This window comes from Eumetopias jubatus, unplaced genomic scaffold (assembly GCF_037043125.1).
Source record: "Eumetopias jubatus isolate StellerSeaLion01/CBP00866 unplaced genomic scaffold, mEumJub1_p1.0 scaffold_8, whole genome shotgun sequence".
NCBI lineage: Eukaryota > Metazoa > Chordata > Mammalia > Carnivora > Otariidae > Eumetopias > Eumetopias jubatus.
The window spans coordinates 2,701,695-2,720,131 of record NW_028274814.1 but is presented as its reverse complement, the minus strand read 5'-3'; the positions used below and the strand labels follow the sequence as shown (position 1 = coordinate 2,720,131).

At 39.2% G+C, this 18,437-nt stretch overlaps 1 protein-coding gene across 8 annotated transcripts in view; it reads right to left on the bottom strand.

The window, feature by feature from the left end:
- The window catches only part of PARD3 (par-3 family cell polarity regulator), a 644,160-nt gene that overhangs the window by 119,933 nt on the left and 505,790 nt on the right, over positions 1 to 18,437 (bottom strand). The window lies entirely within an intron of this gene.

Below are 18,437 nucleotides of genomic sequence, written 5' to 3'. Positions count from 1 at the left end.
CACAGGAAAAAATGGCTCTAGACCCATGGTGATGCTCAAAGCCTAAAACTGTTAACAAATGCCAACATTTCTGAACCAAGACAAAATATTCAAAAGTTTTTGTGGGATCCAAGAAGGAATAATGTGGGATAGACCTTCACAATTCCCCTAGCCCCAATCAAGTCCATTCTTGAACAAGTCTGAACGATCTCCATTATGTGAACATGCTATTGGCACATGTCTGTGGCTCTTTTCAGCAAGGGGGAGGGGATGGGGCGGGCTGAGAATTATGATCCTTAGAACATTTGGAAACTTTAACAATAATTTAGCTCCTGGAAAAGAGTATTGCCAATATTTATCATAGTGGATGTTAAAATAACATAGAATTAGATGCTCTACAAAAAGAGTTTTTTGAATTCCTACTAAGAACAGAGAAGCTGTAGCTGACAGATGCTGAGGTCAAGCCACGCAGCCTTTTACAGCTAATACAAAACCTATTACAGCACTCAGTACACAGTGTTGGTTGTCAGAACGAGCATGTGTCTTTAAACTCTTAACCACAGATTAGAGGCTTGCTTCCTGAGGGTTTTTAGTTTCTTTTAAACAGATGGTCCAAAGTGAGGATGAAGGAAGCTGTTTTGATCCATTGTGTAGGTACAGAATGTTATCTTTGTTTTGTTTAAGCATTACACTACCTAGAGTTAAATAATTGGGTGACAATTCTTCAGCTTTACTTTGAAGCTAGAGCACATGTGAACAAAGTGTTTGGTAATTTTTCTTAGCATATTTGCATAAATGTTTACTCTCCTGCAAATATGAATGTAAATACAACTATCCTCAGTATTTATATAGTTATTTAAGGGATGGGCATGCTTCTAGACACATTGTTCATGTATTTTTTTAAGCAACTGTGATCATCTTTGGTAGGAAGGAGAAAAGCTGTTGTTTGCAAAGTTTAAAGATAGGAGGCCATCGCCTTATTGATGTTTCTATACAAGATCTCAAACAGCTTTCAAAAGGTAAAAAGTAAATCTTCCTGACACATCTTTTGATTTTACAAACTATGAACACATGCGTGTGAATTTAACTCTGAGATTTTGATACGTCTGAGCATTTGCATACGACACTATTCTGATATACATTATAACCTGAAATTACATTGCTAAAATAATAAGGCTCAAAGCAGTACTTCTCCATGAACGTGGAATTAGGAATAAAGAATACTGTCTTTCTAAGCTTAGCATTTGAATGCATTATTTTATATGCCTCTCCTGGCTTGGCTTCACACTGGTAAATGGTGTTTCATCAGCCCAAATGATTGGGAAGATGGTTCATGAATTTAGTTTATGAATACTGACACATTTCAACCCACAAATAGGGATGTAACACTGCAACAAAATGGAGCTAAAAGAGGAAAAAGAATACAGCAGCCAATGGGAAAATCCAGATGAATTGAACAAAGGCACTTAATTTAATAATGAAAACCACTCCAATGTACAATGTACTGTACTATACCTCTAGCCATTCAATTATTAAAATAAATGCATATTCAGATGTTTCCCAAAGATGCTTTCTTTCTCTTTCAGATTCAAAAGAACGCCTTTCTAATCCAATACAATTCTTTTCACTCTGCATTTCAGCAGCTGTCTTTCCTGATTTCTAATCAAAGCTGATGATAACTGGCTTTGGCAACAGACTGTAGTATCCCAAATGAGTAATTAAAGCTATAAATGTGCTCACTTCTTCCTCAAAACCCAGGGTGCATTTCATAGCCTAACAGTTTCAGGCTCAACAAGGCTCTCCTGGTTTTTAAATTTGGTCGGGATCTTTAGTGCATTAATAAAGGAAGGGCTGAGGTTTTGTGTTAGCATTTTTCAATAGCCAGTTCTACTTAGACAATACAAATGTCAGAAGGGTGAACAAACTCCTTCAGTCTCCAAAATCTCCCCCACATATGGGCCCAGGATGAAGAAGCTGACAGCCAATAATAGCATTCTACTAAGAAAGAGAAATATGGAAAAAAAGAGGATATAGCATTTTAAAGAAAAACAGAAGAAAATATTTTCCAAAATCAGAGAAAACGTTTAAACTATGCAGGGCAGAACACTTTCGCTCTCTGTCTGAGAAACAGTGGTCAAGGGAGGAGATGTCCACTCTGAAATGCACTCTACCTTGAAGGGATCTAACCTACCTCCTCCCCTGTAAGAAAGCTGAACTCATAAAATGGAGAAAAAAAGTAAAGATACACTGTGTCAATGTAAACCCTAAACAGCATTTTCCTTCCAGTTCTTAATAAATGCATGATACGGCCGTGAATACATGTAGGTTTTTCATATATTTAATTCAGAACAGACACTTAACTCTGACATATTTTAAAAGGGGAGTAGACCTTCATTAGAAATAGAGATGGGTATTTTTTTAATCCAAAATAAGAGAAACAGTTCCACATTTCTAAATGTGTTTACTTACATGCTTAACTGAATGGAAAAAAAAAGACTCAAAATAAGAAAAGTTTACTTTATATTAAATCGAACAACTTTTATTGAAGGTTACATGCCCTCTTAAAGTATATTGGTGAACTACTCAACTCTGAGAACAATTTCTTTAGTCTCAGACCACCCTGAGGCTAGCAACCCAATGAGCCCGGAAGGGGGATAAAAAATGAGAGAATCCAGAAGAGCAAGGCTGGCCATGATGGAGGGGCACTCTGCTCCCGGCTTTCTTTCTGAGACAGCCGGTGGAACATCAACCTTTGGCAGAAGGTCAGATCGAAGAGGTGGCAGAGGCCAAGGATGAGATAGAGAAGGCGAGTAGAACCAACTTTTACTTTCAGGTGGAAACTCCTGAAGCAACCTCTTTTATAAAACCAAAGCGTTCTTCCTTTGGGATTTGCCTTAACTAGAAATGCCTTACTATCTTGATAATATCATTTGAAAATAGAGAAAACGTGGATTTTTAGAGTTTAAAAATGTGTTATTGATAAAATACAATTACATATTCAAGTTTGTAAGAGAGTATTGGATAGATCAGAGTGCATTTTAAGTTGTTAAAGGATAGTAGGAAATTGATAAATATAAACAGCAGCTAATAATCACTGAGTACTTACTATGTGACAAGCACTAGTCTTGGCACTTTACGTGCATTAGCTCATTTAATTCCCTTATGCTATTTAAGGCAATATTATTATTCTCTTTTACAGACGAGAAAACTGAGGCTTAGGCTGTTAAGCCCAAATTAGTTTGACCAAGATAAACCCATAAAATAAAATACTGTAGCCATTTAAAAAATACTTTTGTAGGAGAACACTGGCAGGGAAAAGAGGTCTGTGACGTACTAAGTAAAAAGGCAGGTCACTAAAGAGTTATGTATAATATGATTCTATTTTTAGTTTTGAATAAGTACACATTTGTAAATATCGATCTGTGTATGTGTGTGTGCCTAAAAATGTACTCTAAAATGTTAATAATTATTATTTTGGGGTGAGATCATCTTTCCTTTTTTTATTTCCTTTTCTATTTTCCAAGTTTTATACAAAAAAAGTGTTACTTTAATATTAAAATAATTTTAAGGTTTAGTAACAGGAATCATACCATTAATGTATATTAATTCAATGAGAACAGTTTCCAGAAGACTTCGTTCTATATTTTCAAAGAAGAATTTTTTTAGAAGGCATGTAAGAAGGGTTAAAAGCAAAATCTCTGACAAATAGGTTTCTAAATACAGCTGAGACAAGGCAGAATTTTGAGTTTGGTGAAAAGGAGGTGCTTTAAAAACCTGAAACAGAAAGCACCATAAAGAGAAGACTCATTTTTGCTCCTGGTGGGGACCATCTCCATGGCATACCCAGTGGTCAGCAACTGCCACCCAGCAGGATTGTCTGAGAGTAGGTAAGAGCGCTTCCCAAGCAAGGGGAAGGAAGCGCACACCCCATACAAACATACATATATCCACACATTCATAGAAAGATACATACATAAAACCTAAAGCAAGGATCAGCTGGCACCTACTGCTTGCCCGCCAACTACAGGAGCTTGCAAACAGACAGACAGGACACGTGGGGTCTCTGTATTCAAGAGGGCAGAATTAGAAATAATAAAACACATGAATGAATAGGGCACGCTGAGATAAGGATACGTGTATGCAAACATTAAAGAAGGGTAATGGGCCAGAGAGGGGCTGGGGGGTGGGGCGGCCTGTGGAACTTAGATGGGGAATCGGAAAAGACCACCCTGAAGAGTGAGCCGGGATGACAAGAAGAATTCAGTCATGTCCAGATCCAGGGCAGGGCATGCAGCAGACGAAATGCCAGGGGCAGTGGCACGAGCATGGGGACACTCTTGTTGGCCAGTGTGGCTGGGTAAAGGGAGTGCTGGGGAGCATCAGCCCAGACGGCAGTGACCCCAGCCACGGCGCGCTCCACCAGGCGGGCCACAGGAGAAGGAGAGCAGAGCGTCCAGAGTGCACGGAAGTGAAAGGGCGAGGCTGGATCAACAGCAGGAGAAATAAAGAAGAAAACAAACGAGAAGGATGGAAAGCAACACTGGAATAGATGCAGGTCCAAGGAAGCAGGAAAACAGAGTGAGTGCTTAATGCAGAGCAGGGTCAACGTGTCTCAGTCATAACTGCAATGAGCGGACAGCACGATGTTTAAGGAGACTCTGCAACGAACTGAAGAATGGCCACAGACACACAGCTCAGGGAGCCACCACCACCAGGGCCAGTGGGGGTGAGAAGGACGACACAGAATTCAGAAATGGACCGGTATGTCCAGACTAGAGCACCTTTCTCAAGCTCTAAAGAAGACAGGATGGTCCACAATGGAATCATGCTGGCCTTGTCCACTCACAGACAGCTGTGTCTGCTTAATTTGACTGTGACGTCAACAGGTTATAATTACATTGTACATATTGAGCTCTTAGGAAAAATTTTTTTCTTACTTGAAGTCCAGTTAGACCCTTACCTGGGTATTGCTTGTAATAGAAATATCTAAGTCCAGGAATATTCCAATAAACCACTAGTATGGTAAGTTATACTCTACTTTTCAAAGAGGCTGCATCTACATCTTTGAATTAATGCATTACTCAACATAATTCTAGAGGACATGGAAGTCACCAGGCAGGGGTAACTACAACAGTGTGACACACACAGGCAGACCTTTATATTTTTAAGTACACTTTCACATATATACTTTATTTCATATATACTACTACTTTCACATATATAGTATATTTATATACACTTCCTTTTTGTAACTGGCAGACCACGTATGATTCTATCTGTTTTATAAATTTGTAGAAGACTACTGATAATCAGGTGACTCACACAAGGCAGCAAGCCTATTTGAGGACAGTGGTCCCACAGGCCCACAGGTTTCCTGACTCTACATCAGCTGTTTTTGCCACAGTACCCCCACCTTTAAAGGAAAGATAATGATATGCAGCAACCACCCTCGTCAACACCCCCACCCCTCAGTTCCCACTTCTGTAAAGTAAGGGGCTGTTAAATCAAGTCCTCCCAGGGGCACCTGGGTGGCTCAGTCGATTAAGCACTGGACTTTTGATGTCAGCTCAGGGTTATAGGATCGAGTCCCATGTCCAGCCCTGTGTCTAGCTCCATGTCCAGCCCCATTTAGGGCTCCGTGCTCAGTGTGGAGTCTGCTTGTCCCTCTCCCTCTGCTCCTCCCTGCCCCTGCTCGTTCTCTCTCTCTCAAATAAATAAATAAAATCTTTAAAAAAATCAGGTCCTCCCAGCAACCGTAGAAACTGTAGAAACCTATGATTCTAAATAAGTATATTTTAACAAAATTTAATGAAAACCAGTATTTCATCATCAACAAAAGCAACATTACAGCTGTCAAACCTTTACTACCCCTCGACGTTGGAAACTGAGAAATGATTACCACCTTAAGGACCTTGTTAAAAAGTGTGCACATTAAAAGTAATTTACAGAACCAATTCTCTGTTTGCAGCCACAGTTTAAGAAACAGGAAAATGTATTTGCATTTCTATCTTGTTAATTCCCGTGTTACACTGGTGTTACTAATAACATAAAATATTTAAAATTTGCGTTACACACAAAGCCAATTATAATTATCTAGCGAGAAAACAATTTTATATGGGAATCTAAAAATAATCTATTTTACCACTGAAACGGATCACACACATTATGAAATAAATTCTATCACCAATTAATGTTAACAGTGTTTCATCTACTGACAGTCCAAGTTTGAAATCCTCTCATCCCAGCTGATGCCCACATTCACAACACATCACTCAGAAAATACTGGATACAAAATTGTTATTACACACATGCAACGTATATTAAGTACGTTGCCCAATATGTCACGTTCAGGGATTATCTCATTTTATTTACTCCATAGTTTGGCCAGTAGCTTATATAGATTAAATTCCATTTAAAATTAAGTCTAAGATTTTATAATGTACTAAAACTAAATGCTTCTTCAAGTAATTGTACCTCTCATTGAATTTTCAAGGTCTACTTATTAAAAGGGTTGCTTTAGCATAATATATTTTTGTCAGATTTTTGACCTACACCACAATTAAATATATTTGTAATAATGCAAGCAGGCTTTATGCCAAATGCTTTATCTATATTATCTCATTTATCCTACACAATTCTACAAGGTAGTGATCATTATTACTTATTTGTATACAGTTATTTCACTGTACAGATGAGGGAATAGAGGTAGTTTCCCAAATTCACAGTGTTTAAGTTTGAAACTTATGTCAGTACATAGTCCTTCTTTGTGGTTGGCCAATTAAATTGATAAACATGCTAATAAGCTTAACATTGTTTCTCCTGCACCTGGACTTCAATATTGCAATATGGTAGCAGGACGCTCCTTTAGACAATGTTTAATTACCAGCCTTTTGCTGAGAATTTGAAACTAATTGGAATAGGACTTTGTTTAGTGTAAACAGACATCTCAAAAGAAGCTGATTAAGGGATAATATGTTTCTTACTCAGGAAACATTTAAAGGAAATCAGCAAAATGTTGTGCCTAGTTAAATGTAGTGCCCCATAGTGCTTGAATATCTGCACAGGAAGAAACACAGACAAGAGCAGAGATCTTGAAGGGTCCCAAAATAACATGCATTCTTTGTTTCCTTGGGATTCCTAGACTTGAATCCAGCATTATCAGCAGAAGGATATATCATGGTCACTAGCTTATGAAATGTATCAGGGAAAAAAATCTGCATATATATAAATACACACACATACACACACACCCCTTTAACAATACTGAATTCGAGTTATTTTGTCCTAGCCAAAAAAAAAAAAAAACTTACAGTGTAATAATGGATTTGTAAAGTGATTTATTCTGTTCCATGTCACTGATGTTACTGCAAAGTTATATATAACTAATTTGTATAAACTGAATCACACTTAGATGCTGAAGTCACATGCTACATAATCTCCTTAAATCAATCAAATCACTCAACAATTTAAGCCAATTTTTTTTCATTTATTCATCCACATGCCCACCTTTGAATTCTCCAAAAATGTGCAAAAGCATCTGGAGGGTATAAGAGTGAAGAAGTCATGGCCCTGAGCCTTATTTCCTTATAAGAGAAGTCAGCCACATGAGAGTGATCACAACCCCATGCATGAGATTGCTTTCTAGCTGCAATCTGAGTCTAAAAGCAGCTCTCAGGGAATGCCTTAATGATTTCCCACCATCACTAAAGAAGACATCTAGAACAAAATGAGAAAAAATGCAAATCATGCAAAAAGTGGAGGGAACGCAGATAGCTTCTAACTATCCTATACAAACACTTACAGAAATCCTTCAAAATGTTATGAATCCAAGAGAAAGGAGAGACTCATTCCAAGTAGATGTACTAAATTTGCAGAGATGGCATCTGGAAAATTAGGATTTTTAACAATGGGGATAAAGACAGCCATATGCGTCAGTTTCAGACTGATCTGAAAGAAAAAAAAAGCTTATGTGATGGGGACTATGGTAGGAAAATGCTTGACACATTCTGGGATAGGAAATAGCCTAACGTGACTAGAGTTTTGACAAGGGCAAACACACAGGATTAAGACTGTGGTGGTTCACCAGGAAGAGAACACCACACTCAAAGTTTGGACTTGATTCTGCAGTGAGTTTTTCTGAGCAGGAGCAATGCCACTCAAACTAGACTTCAGAAAGGTGATGCTGACAGGACTGTGTAAGATGGATCACAGATCGTTGAGAGGGGTGTAGAAGTATAAGTGCTGCTACTTCACTACACCAGATAAGGGATAATATATTCCTGAGTCCGGACAGTGAAATAGGTGGGGAAGAATTGGTTTGACAAACAGCACAGAAACAACCAATAAAACCTCATCACTAGATACAAGGATGAAGGAAGGGGATTCGGGACGAGCACAGGATAAGAGAGCAGGATGGCAGAAAGAGTAGACAGAGTGGACACCATGGTGGCTATGGTTTTGATAATAGAGATAACACTAGATTTGTTACTGTTGAGAGTTTGGGCTCCTGTAAGTATACCCAGAGAGAGAGGTGGGGAGCAGGGCTGGTACTCAGAAATAGATCAGCTCTGCTTACAATGACCTCGGGAATCCGCTACATATAAGTGACAGTTGAAGGCACACTAGGAAGAAAACTAGAACAGAAAGTAGATACTTGAGAATTACAACATGTAGCGGACAAAAGAGCCACCCCCCAAAAGTGGTGGTCAACAACGAAGACATAAATTAGAGCGTAAGAGACAAAGGAAAAAGAGTGTCCCATAAATCCAATATGAAAGCCTTTTCAGGACGATGTGGAGGAGTGGTCATCAACACTAAATATTTCAGAAAGAACAAGGAGGAGAAAGACTATGCTCTGGTCTCAAGATTTGGCAATTTTGTCACTTGGAAAGAGCCTTCCTTCCTTCCTTCCCACCCTCCTTCCTTCCTTCCTTCCCTCCCCACCCTCCCTCTGTAGAGAGAGGGGAGCCCAACGTGGGGCCTGAACTCATGACCCTGAGATCAAGACCTGAGCCGAGATCAAGAATCAGATGCTTAACCTACTGAGCCACCCAGGCGCCCCTGCAAAGAGTCTTTCTGAAGCCAATTGTGAGTGGTTTAGGAGTAAGACTGGGTGAGTAGAATGAAGACACCCTCAGAAGAACAATTCTTTAAATATATTTTAAGAAGTTCCATTTCTGGCAACAAGAGTGTGTAAGTGGTGTAGCGTTCCCTTCATATTTTAAGCAACTGGAAAACTGGAAAACTATAAAAACTATTTTTAGAAACTGGGTGTGAGGAAGACTAGGACTGTAATCCCCAAGAAAAGGAAACAAATGAGGTGAGCCCTACCAGGACCCAGGCTTTCTGTCTGCTGGCAATTCCCACACTGCAGTGCAGGGAGGGGGACACAAATGGCACTGTAGTCCCACAGACAGAATTCTGAATTGGGGGAGGCTGAGGTCGTCAGAATTTGTGGGACAGATTTTCTGAGAGGAGAGATCTACACTGAAGAACGAGCTCCAGAAATCTCCATGTGAACACCAAACTGTGCTTGGGTCAGGTAAAACCCCACGAGCCTAGACAGGAACAACTTCTGTACAAAAAGAAAATCATTCCCAGGCAGCAGTAAGATGAACAATTTGGGGCACTCTTAAAGTACCAGTAATTGGGCAAGTTTTCTCCAACTGGAGGAAGAAACCTCATGGAGTACCTTGGCTGACCACACTGAGTAGTCCGTCAAGAAGGGCCACATCCTGGAAATGGGGTTAAGTTAGGCCTCAACATGAAGGCTACTCTCGCCCTGGCCTAAAAGAGATTTTTAAAGCAACCTAAAAATAAGAAACAATCAGCAAATAATTTAACTGCTTGCCAGGAAAGATCCAACAGTCTTACAAAAGAGAATAAAACCCAGCTCTCAATATAATAAAATTCAAAATGTCTGGCATCTGATAAAAATTTATTAGATGTAAAAAGGAGGAAAATGTAACTCACAACCAGGAGAAAAATCAGTCAATAAAAACAGATCCAGAAAATAGAGTGATGGTGAAAATAGAGAAACAAGGGCGTTCAGCAACTAATTTAAAGATAGTGTGTATGGTAAAGGACATAAAGGAAAACACAAACCTGATGAGGAGAGAAACGAAAGATACGAATATTTTGAGGGTTCCAAGGAAACCAGGGATGCAATGAATACTTAGGAACTGATTAGGGGAGAAGACAATCTAATACTGTCATTTCACTGCTGTTCAAAGAAGTAAGTGGTATCATGATTCAGAATGATTTGCACACTGAGCCCTTTATACAAATGAGAAAAGCACAAGGTCATGCTACTTTAAACCTTGACTATTTAAAACAACACATTACTGCTAAGTATTACCCAACTCCCATGTTTTATGTTCTTCGCATTACAACACCATTCAAAACCTGGAACCGTGTACCCACAATCAACTGATTTAGAGTAGTTTTATAACATTTCTAGGCATCCCCAATCACACAGTAGACATTCTTTTCTAGATCATTTCACATACTCATTGACTACAGTTCTTTGATGCAACAAATTTCCAGTGACTGATGAATGATAATCTGTACTCTATCTTTTAAGAAGGGTGTTTATATCACCAAGAGCTTGGAAAATGGATCAATTCAAAATAAAACATTTTGCTAACAACTTTCATGGTTCACTGGCAGAGAAAAGAAGGCTTATTAGCTTGGCACTCTAGATATGGCCTTGTCCATATGGTAAAAAACATACCAGATTTTTAAAAAGTCAATCAAACCATTCTGGTCTAGCTATTAAAATAAACAGCATGGTCAATAAAACTGGCTGTGTTATTTAAATCCGTCTGTTATTCTCCCAAAAGACTAGAAGAGCATTACCATCAGAGACTGGATCTGTATTTCTCTTTTAGCCCCAATAGCTTCTAACACAGATCATGATGCATGGTTATGAAGAACATATTTTCTAAATATAAAAACCGGGACACAGCTGACATATGGTCTAACAATGGGACAAAAAAATTTTAAATACAGATGAATTTAACGAGGCTCACAGAGGTTAAATAACTTGCCAAACATCCAAGTAAGTGGCAGAGCCAAGATCTGAATCTAAAGCCACAATGGTCTACTATATCACCCTGCTTCACTCGCTCATGCCGGCTTTCACACGTCAATCGAAGGCTGAAAAGCAGGACAGGCAGGTTGAGAGGATCATAAAGATAAAGTCCAGTAAATCTATCTTAAGCTTCTCCCAGAATCTTGAAGAGCATCATATGCAAAGCCTAGAATTACTGAAATACACATACTCACACCAAGCAAGTCATGGTAATGCTGATATGTAAGAATAAAGTATTTAATAGAAAGAGTTATCAACAAACATTCCAAAGGTAGGCAAAATGTAAGGAATAGCTCTGGGTGAAAAAGGATTAATAATTTTTAATGGTGGATAGTATCTCCTAACACATAAGCATTCTTTTAATTCTCCATTAGTAGATGTTTATATATCTATTGGTGGCTCATTAGTTTTTGGGACATATTTCTGGAAAAAATAAATCTGGGACATAAGGAAAGTCAGCATTAAGTTTTCTGGGAAATATTAAAAAGAATGGTTTCGATCCAAATGAAAATATTTATAATTCTGTACACATATACATTTACCAAATTTTTAAGTACACAAGTTTCTATTTCTTAATGCTTAGCAATTTTTGCTCAGCATGAAAACTGTTACAGCTAGTGAAAGTTAATAAGATGTACTTTACACAAAAACTGCTTAACATGGCTGTGGAAAACAGACATACGCTATTTCATAATCAATCTCAGGAAAATGAAAATACCTATCCATCTACTTATTTTTCAGTGCTCGCATCAGCTTGTCAGAATCAGTGCTAGGCATGTTTTGAGGTTTTAGGTTAGTTACTTCCAAAAAAAACCTAAGGCCTATGTATACATTTAAGTAGAGGTACTTGGAATTTGGGGTTTTAAGAGGTTCTGATCTGATGCCTACGTGCTGCGTGGGCTGTGTCTAGCTGCGATCAGTCACATGCAGCCAGGGAACAATTTAAGAAGAAAGAATGGCTCTTTCCTGCTTATGCATCATATGAACATGAGGGCCCAACTCTTGGCTTCACTGCGACAGAGCCACGCTCCCTAGGTGGCAGCACAGAAGCCTCAGACAGGGCCACTCCCTGCAGACACACAGGCACACTGAGCATCTGAGGATAAGTGCAAGTGTGCGTCAAAAGCAACCAGAGGCATGTTCTGAAAATAAGGTATATGCACAGATAGTGATCTCATCTGCCGAGTATGCCACACACAAGATGCTTTGTTCTTTCAAATTGATGGCATAGTCTAAGAATGTGTCCAAGTTATTTACTTCCTGACTTTTGCATATGATAAATCAGTCCTTAGTCTCGGAACGTATGAAACAGAAAATTTGCACGTTATCATCAGCTGTTCAAATGACAAAAGAAAACTGCCTAAAAACGTGTGCGCTCACGTGCGTGGATGCATGCACGTGCACATACAGCTTTGCACAGCCTAGAACTCTTAGCTTTAAGTACAGTTAAAAAAAAAAAAAAGTTGGATCAATTAGCAGCCCTGTGAAGAATGTTGGAAACATCTTAACAGTGTCTCAGAGATGAAAGAGTATAATACAGAATGAGAAAAAGAGGGAAAGTTAAATTATGTCTGCAGTCATAATGAATCAAAGCCCAGAGGGAGGTCTGCAAATCAGCGGGTTCTAATGAAATATTAAGGTAAGTGATTATTGATGAAAAATGAATAAGCCTTTTTGATTTCAGCAACCTTTAAATCACACCTAGCTAATTAAAACAACTCAAACGCATTCATTTATTCCTTGATGGGCATTTAGCTATCCTTGGGTATAATGAGACCTCATTTTGTGAGGTATGTATGTAGCTAATCCCAGGTAAGCAGACAAAATGTGCCAGAAAAAGGCATATCATAAAAGAAAACAATCTAATCCCTTCTCATATATGATTTATCGTTTCCAAGCAGGGAATAAAAAAAAAAAATCACAAGGGACATTTCCTGTTTACCATAAATAAAACATCAGTAATATTCTCTACTACATATTTATTAACACTGAACCTTATTTTAATTAATTATCATATAATGAATACAAGGCATTTATAATACTAATATTATGCAATTACATGGTAGTTTTTATTTAAATATATCACTAAGCTATTTAAAATGGCCCTATTATGCCATCCCACATTCCTGGAGGAAAACGATAAGTAGCCTTCCTAAAGCGGGGGAATCACCCATGGGGTGCATCACGAGCTGCGGGAGGATCTCACCCAGCCCCAGGCCTGTGCCGCTTTCATTCATGTCCTCAAATATCCTAACTCTCATTTACTTTAGTCTCCTCTTTTGGAAATGAATCTGTGGCTATTCAAGTTCAATACTACACCAAATTACTGTAGATTAAGTTGCTTCCTAATTACAGAAATCAATCAAATGTCCACAGCAACACACATTTTGGTACCAGCATATAATGTAAAAAGCTGCAGACGCCTATAGTGGCATCAAAATAAAAAGTTGAGAAACCTACAATAAATTTTTACACATAAAAGATGCTAAAAAAATACAGAATCATTATATATCATGCTCACAACAAAACAATTTATGCAGCAAACTTTTTAGCTTCTAAATGTCCTTAGAATGCAAGAATACAGGGGCGCCTGGGTGGCTCAATCTGTTTACCGTCTGACTCTTGATTTCGGCTCAGGTCATGGTCTCAGTCATGAGACTGAGCCCCATATTGGGCTCCCCGCTCGGCGTGGAGTCTGCTTGAGATTCTTTCTCTCCCTCAGCCTCTCCCTCCATCCTGCTCTCTCTTTCTCAAATAAATAAATCAATAATCTTAAGAACTCAAGAATACAGATGATGATGTAGTGGTAGCATAATAACAATGATGATGTTGATGATGGTAATGATGATAGCAACTAAGACTTACTGGAATCTTCTATGTACAAGGTAGTATTCAAAGTGCCTCGTGGGTAGTCATTAATTTGATCCTCACATACATACACAAAAAATCCCAATGAGGTCAGTAATGTCAATATCCCCATTTCACAGGTGCAAAAAGTGAGGCACGGAAGGCTAACTGGCAGAGCTGGCATGAGAACTTAGACTGTGCCCTTAACCATACATATTTCATATCTACCTTAGGGTATCACATTGCATAATACTGCATCACATCATCTCCCTCTCTCAAAATTACATATGTTCTAGGAAACCTGGAAGAATTATGGACCTAGCATGAGCAAAAGTGATTTTAACAATTAAAATGCTTAGCTTCCTTTTGCAGGTAGAAATTTCACACTTCTTTTCTAAAGCAGGCCCTCTCTACTTGCATAGAGCTTACAGTTTTCCTTTTCTGACACCATGCCCCACAAACTGCCTTTTCTGTGCTGATGAAGAATTTGGTTTATTCATTCATTCATTTAACATATTCGAATGCCCATATGCCAGGCCTTGGAATACAGCCATGAACAAAATAGACAAAGACTCCTACCTGAAAGTGGAACTTCATTCTAGTTGCTAGAGATGGATGATAAACAGCATTTTTAAAAGTATGACTAGGCCCTATCATAACTAGTAAGCACTAGTCATAAGCACTAGTAAAAAAAATAAAGCAGGGAAGGTAATTAGGGAGTGCAGGGAAGGAGGGGGAGCATTGCAATTTTAAATTATTTGCATTTCCTCACATTAACCACCTTTAGTCACTGCTGGTGGCTCGGCCTGCTTCCCGCCCCGAGCCCCAGCTGCTGCAGGGACAGAGCCAGGACCCCTCAGAGGCAGCTGAGGCCTTCACAGGTGACAGCTCCTGAGTGTGGCCTTCCGCACAGAAGCACCTGCGACTCACTCCCTCCTCAGGGCTGCAGGGCTGTGGCACCTATGATGCCCTAGAATTCGCCTAGGACGATACACCAACTTGTGTCAACTGGCCTGTCTTCCTTGCCCTGACTAGCCATCTTCCTGGATGCCCTCCTTCCCACTGTTGGCCACACGAAGGTTCAAGCCAGAGAGCCATGTGGGAAGACTCGTCATGCCCTGGTGGCTGGTGCAAGCCTGGGAAGAGCCCGGAGAGCACTCAGGAAGGACATCAGCCCCTGAGGAGGGATGATGCCTGGCCTTACATCGATGGGGAGAAGGCAGAGGCCCTTGCTTATATCTGCCTCAGGCCTGGGTTCTCCCAAGACAGTGGAGTTTATCACCAGATTTTTCATCTCGTTAGGAACACAATCTCATCCAACCTACATACACGTATGTGTATGGTCTTGACATAGCCATTTGACTTGTAAACGTTTTCAATAATGTATTAGACATAAAAGTGGGAAAGTCATGCTCTCGTGCGATAGCTGTAAAGGATGTCCCGGTAAAACCCAGAGCACCTGCCCTTCAAAAGATTAGCCAACACATTGTTTCAGTTATAAGTCAGATGGGATTGTTAAACATCACAAGCCCCTCAGTCAGCAGCGATAACACTATACCTATATCCAGTTTGCCCTAATCTTATATAAAAGATAGAAATAGAAAAACCAAGACAATTCAAAGATGTGCTGATCATGGGGTGCCTGGGTGGCTCAGTTGGTTAAGCATCTGACTCCTGATTTCAGCTCAGGTCATCTCAGGGTTGTAAGATCGAGCCCCACATCTGGATCGGCACTCAGGGCGGAGTCTGCTTGACCCTCTCCCTCTGCTCATCCCCACTGCGCTCTCTCTCTTTCTCAAATAAATAAATAAATTTAAAAAATATATATATTTTTAAAAAGATGTGCTAATCTTTAAAAGAATCCAGGATAGCATATTTTGGATTCATTTATCACAAAGATGGATTACTGGGACTCTCCCAGATGCAAAAAAAAAAATTCCTTAAAAATAATATCAGAGGGGGGCGCCTGGGTGGCTCAGTTGGTTAAGCGACTGCCTTCGGCTCAGGTCATGATCCTGGAGTCCCGGGATCGAGTCCCACATCGGGCTCCCTGCTCAGCAGGGAGTCTGCTTCTCCCTCTGACCCTCTTCCCTCTCGTGCTCTCTATCTCTCATTCTCTCTCTCTCAAATAAATAAAATAAAATCTTTAAAAAAAAAAAAAAATAATATCAGAGGGACAATGAGATGTGCCAATATTTTTGAACTGGCCTGGCAAGGTAATCTGTGTCTAGCAGATGTTCAACAGATACTGCAACTAACTGATGGAGTCCCATGTCCCTTGATGATCCAGGCCTGGAGATATTGCAGACCACATGCCATTCACAGCCAAGAAGTGCCAAAACAAGAATTTTAGATTCTTCAAATGCTTAAAGCCATACTGTATGAAAAACAAAAATATTCTCACAGACCTATTTTGGATCCATAAGGTCAATATCACCAACCACAGCTCCCCCTCACGGCCCCTGAATCCTTGATCCGCTCTCGCAGAAACCACCTGCCTGATAGGGGCAAAGCACCTCTGCCTGTCCAGGCTCTACTTCATTATCCTGTAGGCCTCAAGGCCCCACCTAATTGAGAGTTGAAGACACCAAGGGCCCTAAAGGCTAGGTAAGCCTCACTTGCTGAAATCCATAAATCCTTCCAAAGAATCAGACCACTCAGAGAGAAAAGCCACAGCAGACTACCAGTGGCTTTTAGGGGCAGGAGGTATTAAAAAATTTACACAGTAAAGTGTTGACCATATTTAATATTTACCAGGAGCATATATATAAATCCAGTGATTTAACTAGCCTGCACAGTCAGTCAAAACCATATAAATATATATGTAAAGATTTTTACTTATTTTTTATTTTATATTTATATAGATTGTGTATATTATATATTTATATATTATATTATACATATAATGTGCACATAATAATATATATTACATATATTTATATAGAGAGAGATATATGTATATATAAAAGCTCTGACCGACTTAGGATGCAGCTCAAGCACACCACGTCTTAGAAGCCCCTCCTTCCCCAACCTGAGTCAATCTCCTTAGCACCCTATTTAATTCCTATCACTCTGTGTGCAATATATTGTATACAGTCTGTCAGGTGACACAAGTGAGAGGACCTTGGGAGGTAAATGAGGTCTTGCTCATTTCTGTAACCCATACAAATTGTATCCACAACTTGCAGCACCCAGTAGCCCCCGGGATAATTGCTGCGGCAGGGGATGACCAGCCACAGAGGCTGTAAGATGGGACGTGTACAAAAACCTTGGGCTTATTCAAAAATCTTTAAGCCCTTGAATATTTCACAAAGCTTAAACATACAGACTAAAGGGAAAAAAAGGAAATGGAAAAGAGGATAATTAGAAATAAGTATTTATCCTCAGTTTTAGTTTCTGTTACAAAAGGGGTGATTTTTTAAAGTTATACTAATGCAACTTGCAAACTCAAAAACAAAACTCTTCTGTATCAGAGTTATAATTATACAGAATTTCAGTCATTTTTCTAAGTCCTCCTCCTTTCCCCCACAGGCCACATGGTGACTTTATGAAATTTAGAAAAAATCCTCATGCCTCCTGTCACCAACTGCCAACTGCCAGAAAAATCACCCTAATTGTCCACATCCACAGTGACTAGTTTTATGGTACTCCTAGGGATTTGCACAGTCCCTAATTCCTTCACCTATGTCCCCCCAACACTCCCCGGTTCCATCTGCATTCCTCCCATTGCCCCCCCAATCCTGTTAAAGAATTCTTTAAAACAAACAACGACAACAACAACAAAACGCGGGGCTTGAACTCACAACACTGAGATCAAGACCTGAGCTGAGATCCAGAGTTGGCCACTTAACTGACTAAGCCACGCCCCCAGGAATTCTAAGTGACATTAGAATTTAAGATAGATTTGGACTTAAGATTTTACTTTACTATTTCTCTGCCTAAGTGCCTGACGCAGGTCCAATTTATTATATAACCTTCAAAAGACTAAGCAATTACTGCTGTTCAAACTTTGTACCCGGCATTAAATGACCTATTAAGTAGCAAAGCAGAGACCAGAAAAGAGAGGCAAAAGATATCTGCTATTTGGTTGTTATGCAGATTTATATGGAGGGAACTGTGCTCCGGTCATGATGATCAGGAAGTTCTTAAATGGCAAACTTTGTCTTTTAAATCACATTTTTCTTCACGAAGACAAAATGTTTTTATTTTTAAAATATATTTTCACAATTCCAGAATTATACGAGGTCAACATGAAACTATAGCAGTATTTTTTGTAGGTGGGTGGTTTACAATTATTTTAGATACCACTATTTATAACCTTTGAAAATCTCTAAAGGAATTTATCTTTTCACTATCAAATTTTTTTCTTTACAAATTTATAGCAGAAATGAGATTTTAGGGGGACTTATTTGAAGGGACTTTAGAATAATAATTTCCTAATCTGATTGTATTCAAATCAGCAAATAAGTCTCCTCTAAACAAAATTTAGGCAAATTTGATTTATATCTAAATTAGAATA